The sequence below is a fragment of the Callospermophilus lateralis genome, chromosome 2 (genome assembly GCF_048772815.1).
Source record: "Callospermophilus lateralis isolate mCalLat2 chromosome 2, mCalLat2.hap1, whole genome shotgun sequence".
In the NCBI taxonomy this organism is placed as follows: Eukaryota; Metazoa; Chordata; class Mammalia; order Rodentia; family Sciuridae; genus Callospermophilus; species Callospermophilus lateralis.
Window position 1 is genome coordinate 348177 of NC_135306.1, and position 21427 is coordinate 369603.

At 44.0% G+C, this 21427-nt stretch overlaps 1 pseudogene; it reads left to right on the forward strand.

The window, feature by feature from the left end:
- The first annotated feature begins 4554 nt into the window (after positions 1-4554).
- Positions 4555-21076, forward strand: LOC143392135 (E3 ubiquitin-protein ligase Mdm2 pseudogene; annotated as a pseudogene).
- The last annotated feature ends 351 nt before the right edge of the window (positions 21077-21427 follow it).

Below are 21427 nucleotides of genomic sequence, written 5' to 3' on the forward strand. Positions count from 1 at the left end.
CTCTCCTTTATTCTCATTTTCCTGCTTGTGACACGTACGATGAAGAGTGTCACATGGGCAGTCCATGGATGTTGGAGTGTCCAAGAGTGGTTTCACAGTGACATCTCCAACCACTCTACACGAGGCTCTCTGCCTGGCCTCTTGCTCCTTGGCTAACCCACCCTCCATCCTTGGTTTCTTAATTCAGTTCTGCCCCCAATAAAGAAGTTGCGGGGTGACAGATAGTGGTTCAGCAGAGCTAAGCTTGCTGTGCTTAAGAAATTGAAGGGTGGTGGAATGGGAGGGAAAGGTGGGGCGGGCTGTAGTAATCCTAAGAAGTAAGATTGGTATCTTTGTTCTTTTTAGTGCAAAAGGAAGAAAAGGAGGAAAAATCAGGACACTTCTGCTTCCATAGAGCCAGGTTCTTAGCCCCATCGCCTTCCATTCCCCAGAGTCCAGATTTGCCTCCATACCCTTGTTCCAAGGACACAGCCCTGGCCCAAAGCCAAGCCCAGCAGACTGGTCCAGCTGTCCAGGGCAAGGGTGCAGCCCAGGAGAGGAGGCTCAAGGTAGCCCAGTGCTCCAGGACCATATGGAAGGAAAGGATCTCCACATCCTCTGGGGACAGAGGCCTCTCCCAGGGAGCGTCTGGCCTGCCAACATCTACCTGCAAAGCCCAGCCTAAGGCTGCTGCCCAGGGAGCCCAGCTGCCTGAGTCCAAAGGGGACTCTGAGCCTCAGAGAGGAGCACAGAGGGCCAGGCAGCACATGGAGGGCCCAACCTCTGGGGTGAGTATCGGGGAGTGGTATCGAGGGCCACAGGACTGGCTCTAGCACCTTTGGAGTGCTCTGTGGGTGAGACATCGGTTTCCCCATCTGGGAGGGCAACTGAGACTTGCTCCCTTCCCTGCAGGTGGCAGGAAGGGACTGGTGACCCCACTCTGAGTTTAAGGCTGATGCTGATCTGAAGCCCTACGTGGCAGAGCAGCCCTTCCATTTGTCTCTGTGGCTCAGGGAGTCTGAGGTCTTTATTTCCTTCAGGGATTTGAGGCTTTAGCTGAGCCAGATAATCCATTTAACAGGGCTGGGAAAGAGACGAAAGATAAGGCTCAGTCAGCAAATGAGCTGCTGGCAAGTCCCCTTGCCTCCAAGGAACACTACCAGGTACAGGTTTCCTGCTGTGGGACCAGAGGCTAACAGGAGTGAGGGTGAGCTGTGGGGTCTCTGGGAACATGTTCAGACACAAGGATGGGCATGCCAAGGCCCTGGGGTGACTTGAGCTGGCCTGTTCTCAGCAAAAGGAACTAGTGTCCCTAGGAGGGAATGAGGGAGGAAAGGCCAGGCAAGGTTGGGGAGAGTCCTCAGAGGCCATCAGTTTGGCCTGGAAGGACTGGACAGTCCACCCAGGATGCTAGGAGATGCCTGGCCGAGGGGCAGCCTTTTGGGTTGGGGCTTGGTTACTTATTTCAGAAAGTTGAGACCAAGGACAGGTTGGCTGCTTCTGGGAAAAAATAAGGTAAAAACAGCTCAGAGCCCAAAGACCTGATGGAGCCAAAAGGGAGTGACAAAAATTATGCAGCTGCTGTGACAAAGGAAAAGGCACAAAAGAAACAGAAGGCCAGCATGCAGACTTTTCCCGTGAGGTAGCAGGCAGACCTGCCCAGGCCCAAGGTACAGGGACCCAGCTGCACCTGTTGAGAGCCCCTGTGACGTGTGCAGCAGAGGAGGTTTCTCGGGGAGGCAGGCTGGCCAGACCAGGGTCCCACACGCTCCTCTCTTCTTCTTGGCCACTCATGGTGGGCTCTAGCCAGATGTGAAAATGACCAGTAGAGAATGGAAGAGGTGGGTCAGGCCAGGAGTGGTCAGCTGCCACCGGGCTCCCTTCCCTCTTCCAGCTGGCTGAACCCGAAGGGTGTCATGCACTTCCATCCCATCATCTCCAAGCATGTCGCCTTTGACCCCAAGGTCCACACTGCGTTCTTCAGGGGAGGAGAAGAGCTCATAAAGCCTGGTGGAGTGACGCTTGTGAGATGTACTATATTGAGTGAGTCCTGGTGTCCTGGTCCCCCGGCAGGTGTAGGGGTCAGTGGGCCCCATGGTGACCCTGCTCCCTGGATCAGCATGTGTTGGATACTCCCAGCTGCATTTCTTAGTCTCGTTTTTCCATGGCTCTTTTTTCTGTCCTAACTGGAAACGAGGCCCTATTCTAGACATGCCATCTTGGTCAGTGTCCGTTACGGCTTTGGCTCTGTGTTCCTGGTGAGTTTGAGGACTTAATCTTCTGAGTGAAGACTTCTGGATAACTGGTCAAGTCTGTTGATTTGCAGGGACTTATATGAGAATGGGTCCCTCGTCGAGGACAGTGTTGTCATTCCCAGGCAGAGCCTGGATAGAGCCATCCCTCCCAAGTGTGTCCTTCAGCATGGCCATGGCTCCAACTGCACTGTGGCGCAGGAGTACATCACGCAGCCGCACAGAAGGCAGGTGAGCATGTGAACTGCTGCCTGTGTGTCAGTCCTCCTCCTGCACTCCGGAGGTAAGGGCCTCTCCTGTGGCACCCCTGTCCTGGCCTGGGTGCGGCTCTGCAGAGCAGACTGCCTGGTCTGCATGGGTCCTCTGCTGTGTGCTGCCCCTGCTGTGGTTTAACTTATGCGAGAGAGGAAATGGGAAGCAGAGAGGACGAAGCCAGAGGAAGGGCAGGGCCTGTGGGCAGAGTGGAACTGGGTACCGGGCAGACTCTCGGACAAAGCAGGGAACAGGGAGCTGCTGGCTGGCCTTCCTGGAGGCTGCCAGGTGGTGACCAGAAGCAGGACAGGGTATTGAGAGCCTCCCTGGGGGCCTCTGCTATTTGTCCTTGTCATGTTTTGCTGGTGGCACTTGGGTGGCTTCCACATTCGACCAGCTCTTTCTCTGTGACCCTTTCTGCAGATACTGGCTGTCCTGGCCTGCCTGGGCACCCAGCCCTGTCCTGAGCTCCCCCCAGGGCCTGGGATTTTAAAAGTGTATTTTCTGGGCTGACCTCAAACACTTGGGCTCCAGAGGTTCTCCTGCCTCATCCTCTTGAGTGTCTGGATGTGCACCATGATCCTGGCTGTACACGTAATTTCTAATAACAATAGTGTACTCCAAAGACTTCAGCTTTGAGGCAAAACTGGACTTTATCAGATATTTCCACAAGCAACGTTGGAGCTTCTGCACTGACAAGTGCCACAAAGGGAGGGGCTGGAGTAGGGTCAGGAGAAGCTCCAGAGGAGACTGTGCCCAAATCAGCATATGAACCCTGGCCAACTGTCACCTGGCAGGGACAGGGTAGAGCTAGAGTGGCAGGACCAACCAATGTGACAGTAGTGTGCACAGTGCCTGCTTTGAGCCTCAGGAGTCCAGGTCAGCACCTGTCTTATTTCACTGCTACTTGTGTGTGTCTTTCTACACATAAGGGCTTTTTTTGGTACCAGGAGTTGAACCCAGGGGTGCTTTACCACTGAGCCATGTCCCCAGCCCCTTTTATTTTTTATTTTAAGACAGGATCTCCATAATTAGCTTAGAGCCTCCTAAATTGCTGAGACTGGCCTCAAACTTGCAGTCTTCCTGCTTCATTCTCTGAAGTTGCTAGGATTACAGGCATACACCACTGGGCTCAGCTGTCTCTTTCCACCTTATATGGATTCTTCCTTCCTTCCTTTCTTCCTTCCTTCATTCCCTCCCTCCTTTCTTTCTTCCTTCCTTCCTTCCTCCTTCCTTCCTTCCTCCTTCCTTCCTTCCTTCCTCCTTCCTTCCTTCCTTCCTTCCTCCTTCCTTCCTTCCTTCCTTCCTCCTTCCTTCTTTCCTTCCTTCCTTCATTTTTTTGACAGTGCTGGTGATGGAACACAGGGCCTTGTGCATGCTAGGCAAGTGCTCTACCCCTGAGCTAGATCCCCAGCTCTTTTATTCATTTTTAAATTTTGATTCAGGTTTTGCTAAGTTGCCCAGGCTGCCCTCAAACTTTTGATCCTCCTGCTTCAGCCTCCTAAATTGCCTGGAGTTCAGCCATGCACCATGGTGCTTGGCTAACAAGTTTTGTTATCTAATTATTTTACAATTAACGTTTCTGAGTTTTCTAGGTCTATAATTTTGTCTCTTGCAGCTGGCCCTCAGAGCAGACTTGAATTCAGCCTTTTCCCTATACTGGGCACCTGCTAGTGCCTCTGTGTCTGCTGGGTATCTGCACCATCCTCTTTGGGGGTGGGTGTTGCTGTTCCCAGTATGTACCCTGAAGTCATTTATCAGGACAGGGCTCAGTTTCGAGTGAGAGATGTAGTTTTGGTATAAACATCTAACCTGTGTGTGGTCATGTTTAAAGTTGTTACCAGGCTTGCTGAACTGCATGGCTAAGCAGAGACCTGGTTTTAAGCTCATCATTGTGGGTTGTCTGGGATTTCTCTCTGCAGTGGCGTGCCCTGCCTGTGGTAGCTGATGGAGTGTGTTCTGATCACCTCAGTTTACCAGAGTCCTCTTGAACATGGAGAAAATCCAGAACCTCTTTACTGATGAAATGAAGTAAGAGCTGGTGAAGGGTAAGCAGATAACAGCCAAGATCATGCTGGGCCGCATCGTCAGTGTCCTCCGGACCTGGAACCCCATCAACCTGCAGAACTTCCTCACCCAGTCCTGGCAGTTTTACTCTGTTGTCCGAGTGCCTGGGATTTACAAAGGGAAAGCACAGCCCTGGCACAGCCTGGGCCTCGGAGAGGAAGAGGTATCAGGTGCCCCCATCACCAGCAGCTCAGTGTGAGTAGGAAGGTTCCCCTGACCTACTAGAGGCAGATGGAGACCCTGTGGCTAAGTGGGCAGTGCAAAGGGGGCAGGGGACCTTTGCATCCTTTCTTTCCCTGCACCACCTCTTGGAAATCCCCACCCCCATGTTCCTCCTCCTGATTGCTCCCCTGAGCCTCACTCCTAGCACTGATCTTGAGTTTTTTCCAGAGTTGAAAGAAAGGGTAGAGCCCATCATGGCCCTTCAGCCACACTGTGTCTTGGAGACAGAGCTGGTGCTCTCTCTTTTGAGTTTGACATTGAGCTTTCCAGGCCCCACCTCACTGCAGGGTTTGGGACTGAGCATCAGTGTGCCTCTGCTGACCCAGAACCTCAGTGTCCCTGGGAGGAGGGGAGGGGAGGTAAATGGGACCCTCCCTGAGCTCCCCTGCATCAGGACCTGGTCCCCTACCCAAGGGTTCTTCAGCCTCCAAGGAATGCACTCCACGGCTCATGCCTCTTCCTCCCCCTGCTTCAGGTGAAGAAGCACCTGTGGGAGTGTTTGGAAAACAGATGGGATCATTTTTGAAAGGAAGAAGTGGGGACACCCTGTGAGAAGCAGACTGAGAAGGGGTCGCGTCCTCCTTTTCCCGGTGGAAGATGCCAGACTCTGTTGGAAGGTGTTTTGATCTCACGGTGCTCCACCCTCTACCCCAGTGACTGCTCCCCAGATGTCCTACACAGCAAACTCTACCACATCCTGGGCACATCTGAGACATATCCTAGGGTTTTGTTTGCTTGTTTGCTTTTGTCAGAGGTTTCATGGCCGTTTATCATGATTTTTATCTGGTTTTGAGATAAGTGCTTGTCAGAGAAAGGCTGAGCACACACTGGGGAAAACTAAAACCACAGTCATGTCACCACTTGCTCCTGTCACTTTCCTGGCATGTGTGTCATTGCTGGTGTTATTGACTTCTGTGTTCTCCCTAGTACTCGGACTTCAAAAAGCTCCACAAAGCCAGGCACCACGGCAGCACTGTCATCCCAGCTACTTGGGAGGCTAAGGCAGGAGGGTTGTGTTAACCCAAGTGCTAAGGCCAGTCTGGGCAACTTAGTGGAACCCCATCTGGAAAAATAAATGAATAATGTAAAGTATATGACAGAAGTGCTCCTGGTGGGTCCCTCCTCTGCACTCTCAGCAAGCCTTAGCACTGGGGCCCAGGCCTGCCTGCAGGTGTCACCCAGGAAGCTGCAGAACCCCCAGGGATGCTGTCCCTGCTGTCCCACCTGTGCCAGTAGCTCTGGAAGCACACTGCCCCTGCTGGGTCAGCCGTGGCCTTTTATGTGGAGGGGAGACCTCTTCTGAGCTGCTGTGCTCAGGGGATCGGGGTCTCTTCTGCTTCTGCTTGGTTTGAGCTTGGGTAACAGCAGGTGGCCTTTCCTGAGCTCTTAGCACCTGTGGGTTTCCTAAGTTTTAAAGACCCAGGCAGTTGCTGCACCCTGTATGAAAGAGAGTCAGTGGTAAGGAAATCTACAAACAGCTGAACATGGGTGTGAGAGAAGGAAGAAGCATCTATTTCTGTGCCTGTGAGGCATACACCATGTGTTGCTTTTAAAAAGTGGCTTTGTAGCTGGGCATGGGCACACGCCTTTAATCCCAGCAACTCAGGAAGTTGATGCAGGAGGATCACAAGTTCAAGGACAGTCTCAGCAACTTAGGGAGGCCATGTCTCAAAATAAAAAAGATTGGGCATGTAGATTAGTGGTAGAGTGTCCCTGGGTTCAATCCCAGTTTAAAAAAAAAAAAAAAGTTTGCTTTGTGTTTAGTCCCACTATTGTCAGACTGCCTGGTTCAAATCCTAGGCCCTGTGAGAATTCCTTGGCTGGAAACTGAGGGTCCCGATACCCCAGCTGTGTGATGTGGGTGATATGACTCGAGTGGTGGTCTGTTGGGATCTGTGACGTTTGTCGCACTGGGACCCATTCCAGTGCAGTGCCAGGGAAACTGTTCCCTTTGCCACTCTGTGTCTCCTGGTCTGGGACTTGGTCCGGGTGTGCCACATGCTCCTTCTGCTGGGTGCAAGTGGATGTCCCTTCTCTCCTAGGACATCAGACCACAGGGCAGATTGGACTCACCCAACCACAGCTCACATTAGGTCTTGGGTCCCTTCCAGATGGCAAGAGTACTTGGTCAACCTGTGACAAAGGTGCATGGCTGTAAGGGTGGTCGACTGGCTGGGCATCCTTCCAGTTCTGCAGTACTGTATGCAGCTGGCTCCTCCAAGAAAGAACTTTGTGATCCAGCCTGAGGTCATCTGGGCTGCCCTCAAGGGAATCTCCTTCTCTCAGTTTCAGAAAAAATGGCTAAATGAGTAAGTTGTAAAGCATCATTTATATAAGCACATCTTGAAAAAATGATTCTTTAGCACTTTGCTACTGAGCTACATCCCCAGTCCTTTCTTAAATTTTTAATTCTTGACACGGGTCTTGCTAAGTTGTCTGGCCTGGCCTGAACTTATGTTCCTCTTGTCTCTGGATCAACTGGAATCACAGGCTTGTCCACTGGTTGGGCAGTCTTTCTCTTATAACCGTTTTAATGTGTGTTTACTCACTTATGCGACAGACACTTAGCACCTCTGTGTGTCCCAGGAAACAACCTGAGTACTGTAAACCTTAGTTCATGGCTTCTGACCTTGCCTTTTAGCTGGAGTAGGGAGTGGTGAGTGCATTTTTCGTAGGGCTCACAGCAAGATCCTCCTTTTTTCTGGCCATAAGACTCAGGCCAGAGAACTGGCTGGGAGAAGCAGAGGACTGCCAGTCCCTGCTCTCTGATTGTTAGAGTGGTGCACTGCCCTGTGGGTGAGAGGCTCAGGCCTCCTAGAGTGTGGAAGTCTTGGGGTGAGCAAGAGTACAGAGACAATGATCATGATCTCACTGGACCCTGCAGTGTGTACAAGACATTGGCCATCCAGTAGGGAGAGGTACTAAGAACTGGAAAATCCACTGCTCCTGAGATGTGGATGCACAGAGCATGCTGAAGCAGGAGATGGGAGCCAGTTGCTGTAGACACTCAGATTCTTGCTTCTGCAAAGGGTACCATGGCCCTACTATCAAAGGATGCAAAGTTTCTATGACCTGAGTCTCACTAAAGCTACAGAAAAGCCCTGGCTCCTCTCCATCATAACCCCTGACCTGAGAAGAGGCTGCTGCATGGCCAGGGAGAAAATAGGTGGGTAAAACCCATTAATGGCCCAGGTGGGGGATTCAGGGAGGGGCGTAAGATCAATTGTGAAGAGGATGGGGTTGTGGCTCAGCAGTGGAGTGCTCACCTAGCACGTGCAAGGCCCTGGGTTTGATCTTCAGCACAACATAAAAATAAATAAATAAAATAAAGGTATTGTATCCAACTATAACTAAAAAGTAATTTTTTAAAAAGAACAACTGTGAGTAATATTGTAGAGGACCTTCAGAAAAAGTGGACAATGTTATGAACAGATGGGGAATTTCAGAAGAACAGTGGAAATCAGGGGTATTAAGAAAATAGCTGAGTGGGAAAGCCACAGAAGACACCTGGAGTGGATATGGAGACTCTTCTTGATGGCTCAGCAACCACCTGGAGACAGCAAGGGGGAAGGAGCCAAGAACCAGAGGACTGATGCTCACACAGAGAAGTTGCAGAGGGGAAAAGAGCAGAACAGAGCTTCTGAGGTCTGTGGATGAAAATCAGGTGAGTAAAGAGGAGAAAGAGGCCAGAGGAAAGATGAAGGACTGTGTGTGAGTTTCCCAGCACGGAGAGCACCGCTTCACAGAGCCTGCAGACCCCAGGCAGCACAGGAGCAGGACACTCACATTCAGCACAGTCACGACTGCTGGGCACCAGAGAAAGACAGTCTTGAAGGCAGCGGGAGAAAAGAGTCCCTGAATCCAGGGGACTGTGGAGGGGTGAATGGAGGAAGGAGAGGTAGTCCCTGCACAGGGTGTTCAGCCCCCCATGGAGGCATGCTGCAGACACATGCTAAGGACATTGAGCTAGCGAACCAAAGAGACCTCAAAAGGGCAATTACCATGTGATTCCAACCATGAGGTCCCTAGCATCTTCACACTCAGAGACCGAGTAGTGTGGCTTGCCAGGGGTGAGGGGAGGGGAGTTAGTCTTTAATTAGGACAGGGTTTTAGTTCTGAAAGATTAAAAGAGCCCTGAAATTTGTTGTATGACAATGTGATGTCATTGACACATTTTGTATACTAGAAAATGGTTGAAACGATAAAATTCAGGTTGTGTATACTGTCGTTAAAAATATGAACTTTTAAGCATGTGTTGGCACACTTCTGAAATCCCAAAGACTTGGGAGACCAAGTCAGAAGGATAACAAGTTCAAGGCCAGCCTGAACAACTTAATGAGACCTTTTCTCAAAATAAGATTTAAGAAAGGGCCTTGGATGTGGCTTAGTGGTTGAGTGCACCTAAGTTCACTCCCCATTACAAAAAAAAAAAAAAAAAATCATCATCATAATAATTATGTCTAATGTGATTCTGGCATGATTTCCTGACTTTAGCACTGTTGTATTTTGGGGACCAGGCCATTCTGTGTATGGAGGCCATCCTGTGCACTGTGGGATGTCGAGCAGTGTGCCTGGCCTCCACCTGGAAGGTGCTGCTGGTCTTGCTCCCTCCCCAGTTCTTAAAGGCATATGTGTCTCCAGGTATTGCCAGGCCACCCTGGGTGGGAGGGGGGGCTTGAACACCCCTGCTCCCACTGAGAACTGTGCTTCATCAGAAGAAAGGGGGATCAGAGATGCAAAACTCTAAGCTAAATAAATGATCAACTGGAATACTAAGCAATATGCAAAATCCAGAACAGGACCAGGGCTGGAACTGGGGCTTAGTGACAGAGCACTTATGTAGCTTGGCTGGGGCCATAGGTTCCATCCCCAGCACCACAAAAAATTAAAAAGTCAAAGCAGGAGTCACAGAGGAATAGAGAACAAAGTACCAAGTAGGACTAAACCCCAGGGTGGAGAATCAAATCCTATCCCAAATCAAGAGCCTGAGAGGAAGAGCTGGCAGATCCACAGCTCTGTGGAACTCTGTGCCTCCTCTTCAGTGACTGATGGAGCAAATGGCTAATGGAGAATGATTATGGTACAGATGTTGGGGAGAAGGCTGCAGACCAGCCAGACCCAGGTGGCACCCAGGGGCTTTAGCGCCCCTCATGGCAGGACACATGTGTTGAGAGCCAGGGCCAGGTCAAGATGGTGCCTGGCATTTTGCCAGAAGGGGCGGTTCCTGCTGCCTCCAGCGCCCGCTATTTTTGAGCTCTCGCGGAGTTCCTGGCGAGTTTGTGAGGGTGGCGTTTGCATGGGTTTGGAAATAAAGTTCGTTCCTGCTTGAATCTACAAGTGGCTCCTGACTTCCCGGTTATTTGTGCTCAGCCAGACTGCGGCACACACGCCTTCTCAGGTGAGCCCATGGACATGTGCAGCAAGATGGCTGCATTCTGAGCTGGACCACTCTCAGGACCCTGAAGGTGCTGCAGTCTAAGGGCACAGGTTCCTAACCACAGTTGAGCAGATGGCTCCCTGGAAAACCCTTACATGCCTGGATCTGTCAACAGCTTCTAAATAAGGTCACCTTGGAGTGAGGAAAGATTTTCCGGAGAAGATGTTGAAAGCAAAACCTACACAAGAAACACTGTGGGGAGCTGGGCTGCAGCTCGCTTCCTGGTGTGCCGCACTCCCACTGTAAGGGAAGAAGCACAATGCCTGCTGGGTCTCTTTAGGTCAGATAGTTGGACATCAGGTAGGACAGGGTTAACGCTATGGCCACTCAAAAGGCAGAGATCTCAAAAGCAAGTTAGAAAGAAACTAATGATAGAAATCAAAAGAGTACCAAAGTCTAATTCCTCGCTCTTTCCAATCATTTTCTCTTCTCTTTTCATTACGGTTTGTAGATGAGTTATCCCCCAAAGCTCCTGCAGTAATGCAGGACTATTCAGAGATGAAATGATTAGATCATTATTTCTGTGACCACATCAGTCCACCTAATCTGAATGCACCGATCAGGCAGGTGGGAAATGGCCAGAGGAGATGGACCACTAGGTCTGTGTTCTAGAAGGGTTCTTCCACCCTGCAAACCCCTCCTCCCTCTCCTCTCTCTTCTCACTCTCTGCTTCCTGAGTCTGCCTGAGCGGAGAGGCTTCCTCGCAGGGCCCTTCTGTGATGATGCTCCGCCTCACCTGGGCTCAGAGCACCTGTGGACTGAGAGCTCTGAAACAGGGAGCCTAGAATGACCTCTTCCTCCAAGTTGTTCTTGCAGGTATTTTGGTCACAGTGACACACAAGTTGACTGATACACTTTTTCAAAGGCAGTTTCTAATAGAATTCCCACACACTAACATGTTGGGGTTTGCTTCTCAGGGAACAGAACATGTGACCATCCCACTAATATCTGATCGCCCCGGTCCTCTGTGTGCACTCTCTCCATACGTCTCCTCTAATAACCTGATCCCAAGTATGAGGAGATCGGTTTCACACACGTCAGTGCCCATTCTTTCACAGAACCATTACTACTACCCCTTCCTCCTGGCAGTCCACTCCAGTTTATATGTTAAATATTCTAATATGTTTCTGTCTTTTGTCTCTTTATGCTTTGACTATCCATAGTATTAGAAGACTAAAATGGAATTATATGATGACCATTATTAAAGCCTCTCATACACGTCCATAGGACACACAGACTGTTCCCTGACTTCTCCAAAGATACTCTTTGACAAACCTCCAGGGCAGAAATAAGAAAGCAAACCTGAGGTCCACCATGTCTTCCTCATTTATCTCTGATATTCAGCTAGTGAAGAGTCATCAGATCTGTGGACACAGACACTCCCAGTTCTGCTCAGGTTGAATTCTCTGAATAGTTCAAAACTCTTTGCCAATTGTCTCAGAGACTGTGCTGGCCGAGGGTTGGGGGTGTGTTCACCTTTTCATTCTTTTCCATTTCTTCTCTCTTGATGGTCATGGAATGATTGAAAATTGCCTACTAAAATAATAGAGAAACCAGAAGGCCTCAGCAGTACTGAGGTCAAAAGTAAATATTTGGAGATGACATTGAAAAAAAAAAAGAAGGAAAGTACAGTTAAAAGTTCAGTAAGAAAAAAGATCACTGCATAAAGCTTCCACTTCCATTTTTTAAAAGGTAGTGCTTCTATGTGACAGTGTTGCAAGGAAACAGGACAAATGTGAGATGCCTCAAGTATATATAAAACAAGAATAAAAAGAGTGTGTCTAAGTATAGCATGCATGTTGGTTGTGTGAATAATGTGAGTTAGGTGAAGATAAACAGCCATGCATTTACACCATCACTTTTGCCTATGTCACTTTTAAGCCATTTCTGCTAGTGCTAATAGGGACCAGAGAAAATATGTGCTTAGAGACAAGAGTTGTCAAGTATCTAAGCATCTCATTACTTCAGTTACATGAAAATAACAATCAATATGTAGGATAGTGAGTGAAATTTTGAATTATAGTATTTGGGGACCACTTAATAAAATCACTGAAGCACAATTTGAGACACTGGAGTAAAGATTTTTTAAAAAATTGCATCATAAAGCTTTTTATTTTTATTTTTTTAAATTTACAACTCCAACCTTAAAAGAAAAATGATTGACATTTCTTTGAATGTAAATCCTCAACCAGTAACTAAGGAAATTCTGTGTAATTAAGGAGAGATTGCGTTAATCTGTGGAGTTGAGTCTGCACAAGAGAGCTGAAACAGGCTACGCGCTGGCTTGGATCGACTGGCTCAGTCCTACATTACCCTCTCCTGACTCTCCTTTCCCATTTCTGGCAACTTTCTAACTTCTTTCACAGCTCTTCACCTACTCACTCTCTACATATTTAAGGTCACTTCTTGATGTATAGGTTCTCACTGGGTCATCTCATACCATTCTCAAAGGTGTAATTACAACATATCCAAATCTGTATCTCTGTTCTGACCTCTCTTCTGGAGCATACAATTCAGATATTCAACTGCCTACTGAGTACATCTAATGAAAAGGCCCATGTGCAATTCAAATTAAACATAAACAGAATCAAACTGACTTCTGATCTCCTTTTCAGCCCACCTCCAAACTGGCTATCATCCACACAGGCCTTTCTCAGTGAGTAACATTAAACAACCCACTTATAGCTGCACCATTTTTGCTCCAGCCTTTCTCTTCTCAGTGTAAAAGCTAAGCCTTTTTTCCTAGCAACTGTTTCCTGCTCTCATTGGGCCATGGAAGCCTTTCTAACAGTTTACTTTCTTTGCAAATCTTTTTTATTTTTTGGTCAGTCTGAACCATCTGAGATACAAACCCCCTACAATAACATCCTTGATGCTTTTACATTACCATAAATAAAGGCCACAACACAAGTTATGAATTTCGATACCCTTTATTAATACCCCTAATTGTTTTCTGAAAACCCTCTGACATGATCTGCCAGGTCCCTGCAAGCGTCCCTGGGCTTCTTGGCTTTAATCAGCTTTCTCACTGCCCACGGTATTCTGTGCTCATTCTACCTTTAAACTCCATGAATTACAGTTTAGACCTTAAGTTTCCACCTCTATAGTGCCATGCTAAGGTACATACTCGATTATCCGCACCTTCTGTGGCATACATATTGTCATACAATATTGTACCCATTTGTTTTATAGAACCTTTCAAATTATAATAATTTATATGTATCTCTTTCTCACTAATTTATCAGAAATGCTAGACCATGTCAAATTCATATTTGCATCTTTTATATTAAGCCTATTTTCTTGCTTATATGACATGCTTTTTGTGTGCATTGAATACCCAAATTTACTTTTTTTTTTTACAGATGTTGATGGATCTTTATTTTGTTCATTTATTTATACATGGTGCTGATAATTTAACCCAGTGACTCACATATCCTAGGTTACTTTTTAACATTGAAATAATAAAGACATTTTGAAACTAATATTTTGGTTGACATCATATTGCCCCTCTAAAATACTCCCCTGCTATTTTTAAATTTCAAAATCTATTGTGAATACCTTTCATATCAGACTCTTGTTCTGCAAACTCTTGGATGTCCCAGCCAATTTCGATTTTTCATTATCAGCCAGTTCATTTACCTTCTCTTTCTATGCTGTCTTCAGTATCCTTGGTCCCTCAACTGCTCTGCTAGAACATATTAAGTTCCCATCCCTCATGACATGATGCTTCCAAACCTATTCCAAATGCAGTTTACTATTTGTGATGCTAAACTAAGGAAAAGAAATTTTAATTCCTTCATAAACACATTCTTTGATAAATATACATTTTGAGTTAATTGTTTTTTGAAACTTTAAAAGCCTGAAAATTTGTATTTTATAATCTGTAAAATGAAATTTGTTTTGACATAGTATTTCACTCCTGATTGTAAGCTTATTCTAAAACTTTATATCCCTTGATATAAATTACATCATTTTCAGTGTTGATGTGTACATTCATATTCAATGTCTTTGATTTCACATAATTAAAGGAACTTTTCTTTGTTTGCTATCATATTTTTCCTGTAATGAAACTGGCTTATTTCATAGATCTCTTTCAAGTTTGGCATTACTCAATTTCATGTAATTCATATCAGTCACAATTATGAAAGTTAAAATTTAAATATCTAGCAGAAATAATGTGGTATTAAAAATAAGAATTAAATTATTAAATTATAAAGAGTTTAAGGTTAAAGTACTTCAAAATGTTCTATTTTGTGTTTAGTGATGAGCATGCAAGTATATTGTCATTTATTAAACTATTTTGTATATGCCTTTTAATAATACATCTCTCTAAATACATTTATCTAGAAACACCACCTAAATTTTGTACAAATGTTTAACAGCTTATGAAAAAAAAATATTTCAAAATCCATAAGATACCATTTGATCATAAGAATATTAAAATAATGCACAACTCAAAATTATAGCCATTCTTGTATGAATAGGATTATGACAAATTAATAGCATTAAGATTATCAAGCTATAAAGTCTTATATTGCAGTATTATTCAAATGTAAATAAATATAAAACATTAATTTGTATAAAATATGCAATCATTTCTAACTAGAACCAATGTATGTCTTGAACTAATTGCCTCATTTTAAATCATTATACAATCATGTATGAATATATGCAAAATTTGAGATTTTTAATTACCTTTTAATGGAAAGAGTAGCTATAGCATCTTCATATTTATTTTTTATTTATTTTTTTGTTCTTCAATCTGTTTATGTCTAAAGGAGAGCAGAATGCATTTGAAAAAAATTCTACCTCAGGGAAGGCAGTTTCAACTTTATAAGAACATCAGAAAAGATTAATGTGGTAATGTGTGGTTAATTAAACCAAAACCCCCAATATTCTACTTCTTAATTAAAGGAATGTTCTAAATAGGACATTCATTTTATCTTCTCTTCAGCAATACCCAATGGGCCTGGTTTGTCAGCCTAATGGTTAGGTAATAGATTTCTATGATCCTGCTCTCTGTGTGCCTTCATCGTCAAGGAAAATTCATTTTTCTTCTGAAACCAGTGTCCTTACTTTGAAGTCAAATGTTTGTATATCCCCACTAACTCACACAGAAGTAGAACATATCTAGAGGGCAGCTGGACATTCATAAATGCATCTATTGAAAACTAGCTGGAAACTTCTTGAAGGCACAGTTGTGTGATTCATCTCTGGCACTTCATCACAACTTCCTGGTCAATAGATGTAACTATTAAAATATTTATTTTAACTCAACCAATTGATGGTAGAGCTAACTGGTTCACTCCAGCATACAGATACACACACACACACACACACACACCGTCTTATTCTAGACTCCTGACTTCTAGGTCGCGTACAGGTGATGCTGTGCCTTGGTTTATTCCTGTCGTGATGCTATTATAGTTTGGATCTGATCTGGAATATCCCCCAAAGGCTCATGTATCAAAATCTTGGTCCCCAGTGCAGAAATGTTCAGAGATGAGACATTTGGGAAGTGACTGGATAACAAGAGTCTAACTTCATCATCTCCATTGATGGAATCATAACTGAATGGATTGTTGGGAGGTGGTGGAAACCGTAGGAGATGGAAACTAGTTGAGAGACCAGATCTTTGGAATTGTCCCCTGTCCCAGGATCTCTTTAAAATAAACCTTTCATCCTTTATGTTGATTTTCCCAGGTATTTTGTCACAGTGATAAAAAGCTGACTAATAAATATGCCATAATTATTTTTAGAGGTGGCCTTATTTAAAGAGTGTGATAAGAAGAATAATAAGCCCCAAAATGCCTAATTCCTAGACATATATTCCATGAATACATTATCTTACATGGAAAAGGAATTTTGCAGATATGATTCAGGATATGGATCTTGAGATGTCAAGAGTATCCTGGATTAACTTGGACCGAGTCTAGTTACATGAGTCCTTAACAGCAGAGAGTTGTTCCTATGGAGGTCAGAGGGACATGTCAAGATGGAAAGGGGGAAACATTTCAAGCACAGTATGGTCAACTTCTGTTGGCTGGTTTTCAAGATGAAGGACAAGGACCAAGGTCAAAGAATGTATATAGGTGGGAACAACCTTCTGCTCACAGCCACAAAGGACTAAATCCTACCAATAACGCAAATGAGCAAGGAAATGAATCCTCCCTTAGAACCTCCAAACAGGAAAACACTCTTAAAGCATGTTGGATTTTAGCCTGGTGAAATTTTACAAAATCACAAGACTGTGAAGTAATAAATTCATTTCAGATGTCAAATTGGTGGTAATTTATTCTATCAGCAGGAGAAAACTGATACAGCTATTTTAATAAGGTCACTCCAGGTGGGAAGCTACATCAGGGCCAGAGAACAGGGAACCTGCAGAGGGGAAGCCAAGATCATAAAGTCCCTTCAATTTCAGAGTCAGAAGAGTGCAGAGTGTACAGAAAGGCAGCCTTCGGGGAGAGTCCCAGACTCAAACTGCTTCCAGGCACCGGGAGCAAAAGCCTGGGAGACTGTGCCTCCAGGTCAGGTCTAGATTTGGGCTCTCAGTGGCGATCCGCTCCCCCGGGCAGGGGGGCGGGGAAGAGCCCGCAACTGCCTCTTGGAAAATTCTTGCTGCGCCATGATCGGCTTGGGCAGGTGGCAGCCGCCTTGTCGATTCACGCACCCTCCGGTATCGAAAAGTATTCAGTAATAGCCTTTTGCTGTAACTTTTTTCCTGATAATCCTTCTTCTTCTGAACTTTCTTTTTCTTTCTAACTAGAGTTTCTGGGCTTTTATCTACACATGCCTTAACTATTCTTGGTTCCACTGGGGTGCCTTTTTCTCTTATCAATTTACTTCTCACCCCTTCCGTATTTTCGTCACAAAGACAATACAACATTTCAAGACAAAACAAGACACAAACATACTGTATCAATCTTCTCCATTTTCTCGAAATGGCCATTTTTCCTCTCGCCCTATCTGCCTAGGGACGAGCAGATTGCTCCCGTCCTATCTATGGACGGGCAGCTTTTTTTGTCACTTACCCCCGAGTGTCACCATCTGCCACCATCTGCCGGGGGGCGAAGAACTACTTGTGTAGATTGATGCAGCAGGAGTGGAAGCCCTTTATTGTAGGATCTGAGCGATATTTATACGTTTTTCACAGCTTATCTTAATCAGCATAAAATAGATACAGCAGTCAACCAATCAGGAATCTCCACACTTAATGGCTCGTTTTTGTTACTTTACAAACCACTCCCTCTGGCATTTTGCCAGGCACCATCCAGACTTGTTTACAGACTCTAACAGTTCTTACTAGGTTGCTACCCCTCAACCTAATTTATTTTAGGGTACTGTGTATGAATGAGTTCTCACTATATCTAATAAGGTTCTTAATATGTCAGGTGCCCAATCAATGGAAAATAATTAAAATTGATGATACAGTAAGAACATGTTTAATGAGTGGGAGTTCAAAAGAGGAGAAAAATAATTCAATCTATTTGGTTTCAAATTTATTTTGTTTGCTGTCTACTTTTGAGCAAATTCATTTGCTTGCTAGCAGCAAAATATTGTCATGAAATATATTTTGAAAACATGGATTCTTAGGCCTTTTCCCTGCATATTTACATAATTATATCCAACACTTATTTATTTTCCTAAGAGAGGTTCTTTCTCACTTTTGTCTAGAACTTCAATAGTTTCCCAGGAAGCTAGGAGCATGCTTTTGAAATTAATCATTTAATCATCTAAATAATTGAAGGCTAATGACAGAGTTAGAAAATTTAGCAATTTAAACTAATTTTTAGAAAAAATAGCTTGCTATCTTTTTTGAGATTAGTTTTGTCAGACAAATGTTAATGGGTAAAAAAAAATCACTCACTGTACATAATTAAAATATTTGGGAAAGAATGGCTGCAAATAGGACCTATAAAATGTTAGATTTTAAATACAGCTTAATCCTGTGGCTTTGCTTGTTTGTTGAATGTTCTTTAGATTGAGATATTATTTATACAATGCTGTTTTAAAGCATTAATTCACAGTGTGATATATTTGATTATCTTTATTCTTATGGCTAATCAATGTTCCTTGTTATTCTAGAAAAAGTAGATGAAACTGAAAAGAATGACAATTACAAGCAAATAAAAATTATAGAAAAGTTTTTTGCACTGAGATCCACTTCAAAGCTCCTACACCTTGGAAAATGAAAGGAATGGAGGTTCTTAGTGTATATTTGTGGAACTAGTTAATTTGGACTTCTCATATACTCATGAGAAATTCTAAAGTAAGAATTGAGGTAACACTCTGTACTACCTAAAATAATACTTAAGACAGTGATGGGAAACTACAACTTGTTGTTGACTTTTGTTTTACTCATGTCTGAAAGTTTTCTGTCTATTTTGTCATTTTATAATAGCATTATTCATTGAAGTACCTTAGTTATTTCTTTTTCCCCCTGTAGTTCATAGATTCGTCTAAAAAAGTACATAGATATGTATATGAAAAAATATCATTCATTCCCTGCTGGAAATATTCTATAAAGACTTTCTGCTGCTTCTCACTAGTGAAGAGAAACCTGTTTGCTGTAATTCTCTAAGATGCTGGATAGGCATTACCTGAGGAGAAGGGGTGACGTAGAGTAGAAATGCTAACTCGCTGGGTGACCAAAGGACAAATAAACATAATGTCTCTTTTGACTCAGTTTCCACATATGAAAAATAAGAGATTTGCTCTTGGACTATGTTGATGAGCCTTCTCTCGTCACGGCCTATGCCTCTACTTCTTTGACCACATTAATTAAAGATGTTCCTACTCTGTTCCCTGATACCTAGATTTTTCAGAGCTCTTCTCCCTCATGCCACACTCTCTCAGAGTGTTTGTGATCCTGTCTACCAGTTTGACCCTATGCCTCTTAGGGGACTCTTGAATGACCTTAAGCCATAAATTGATAACAGTGCTGCTGACTCCCATATATAACATCAAAAAAGTATTTTTTTATTTTTATCTCTAGAAGCTTCTTTTGAGAATATTTTCAGGAAAAAAAACCACTATGGCTTCCTTGGGAGTTGGTATTATAGATGAGAGAATTTTCAAAATATAAAAATTGCAGAAGATACCTTGTATAGAAACAGGATGGAAATTTAGAGAATTTTGAGGGAACACTTCTGATGCATCTCAACTTGAGTTCTGAATGCATTTTATATGGGACTTGTTACATTTGCTGCTTACAGAACCAAGTATGTTTCTCTAAAGCCAAAAGAAACATCATGATAGATTTTCCTTTTTTAAAAAATAGATGTTGGCAAAACTTAGAAATATTTACTTCTCTTTTTACACATCCTCAAAGCTATGAACAAAAGAAACTTGAATTCAAGTAAATCTGTGCCATATTTTCCTTAGGAACAAAAAATCACTTTGGGGGCACACTGCAGAGCTTGGCTTCTGTGTTCTCAGTCCCAGACTGAGACTGTCGTTGGAGGAGCTAAGTCCTGACTGTCTACAGCTGAGACATTTAAACCATTCCTTTTCCTGATTGAAGATAGACACCCGTGGTCACAGATATGTGGTACATTTTATGTACTGATCCGGGCCATTGTGCAATACCAGCATCTCTGTTTCTACTGATGGTGCTGTAAGCACCTCACAGATTCCAGGAGCAAGAGACCTTGGTTTGACCAAAGCCATTGCTTTTTAAGTCGTTAAAGTCTGTTGGTGCACAAAAAACAACAACAACAACTAAGAAAAAACCACTTACACTATGAAAGAGAGCCATCAGATGCCAGCACATTAGTGAGAACAGGCGTCACCTTGAAGGTGGGAGTGATCAGAAGGGCCTTAGCTAGAACTACAGGGAGAGAAGCCTTCATCTTCCTGTTTGGTTTCTAGAACGTCTGCCTCATCTGAAAGGAGACAGATTAGTGAGACAGAAGAAAATTCAGATGAATTATCTGGTGAATGACAAAAGCACCACAAATCTGATAGTATTTCCCGTTCCTTTGGTGAAAGCCTGGCTCTGTGTGTAATAAGGGAAATATGTTGGGAAGGAAGCAGCAGCAGTGAGTCAACAGTGATTCCATCAAATCTGAATATTGAAGATGGTGTGAGGAACATTCCCGTGGTTGGTTGGATCAGGACTCGGTTTCAGATCGATTTAGTGTAGAATTTGAAGTTGCATCTCTTGATTCAGAGGATTATAGCCTTAGTGAAGAAGGGAGAACTCTCAGATGAAGATGATGAGGTGTACTGAGTCACTGTGTATCAGGCAGGGGAAAGTGACACAGATTCATCTGAAGAAGACCCTGAAGTTTCCTTAGCTGACTAGTGGAAGTGTACTTCATGCAATGAAATGAAGCCTCCCTTTCCACCACAACGCAATAGGTGCTGGACCCCTCGTGAGAACTGGCTTCCCGAAGATAAAGGGAAAGATAAAGGGGAAATTTCTGAGAAAGCCAAACTAGAAAGCTCAACACAGGCAGAAGAGGGCTTGGATGTGCTGGAGTAAAATGAAACTACAGCAAATGATTCCAGAGAATCGTGTATTGAGGAAAATGATAAGACCACACAAGCCTCCCAGTCACGAGAAAGTGAGGGCTATTCTCAGCCATCGACTTCAAATAGCATTAGCTATCACAGTCAGGAAGATGTCAGAGAGTCTGAGAAGGAAGAAACGCAAGACAAAGAAGAGGGTGCGGAAACTAGTTTCCTCCTTAATGTCATTGAACCTTGTGTGATTTGCCAAGGTTGACCTAAAAATGTTTATGGAAAATCAGGATACCTTATGTCATGCTTCATGTGTGCAAAGAAGCTAAAGAAAAAGAATAAGTCCTGTCCAGTAGGCAGACAACCAATTCAAATGATTGTGTTAACTTATTTCAACTAGCTGCCTTGTCCTAAAAATAGGATTATATCTTTCTAGTTATAACCCTAAATATTTTGACCCTATGGATTTTATTTTTACTGACATTTATAAGGGAAAGAAACTCAAACTGTCTTCCTCTAGATTTCTTTGTAATGTAATGCAGGAAAGTAGGTAATATGTATTCCCTTCTAGGAAAGTTTCCCATCTGTTTATATTTTATATTTGGGTTTTAATACAATTTACATTGAATATATAGCTCATTTTTTACCCTCACCCTTCATTTTAAATGATTTCAACTCTCTTAAGTGAGAAGTACCTAATTTTCTTTTTTTTTTTTAACATAAGGCATTTAAGTGTAACTTACTTAGTACT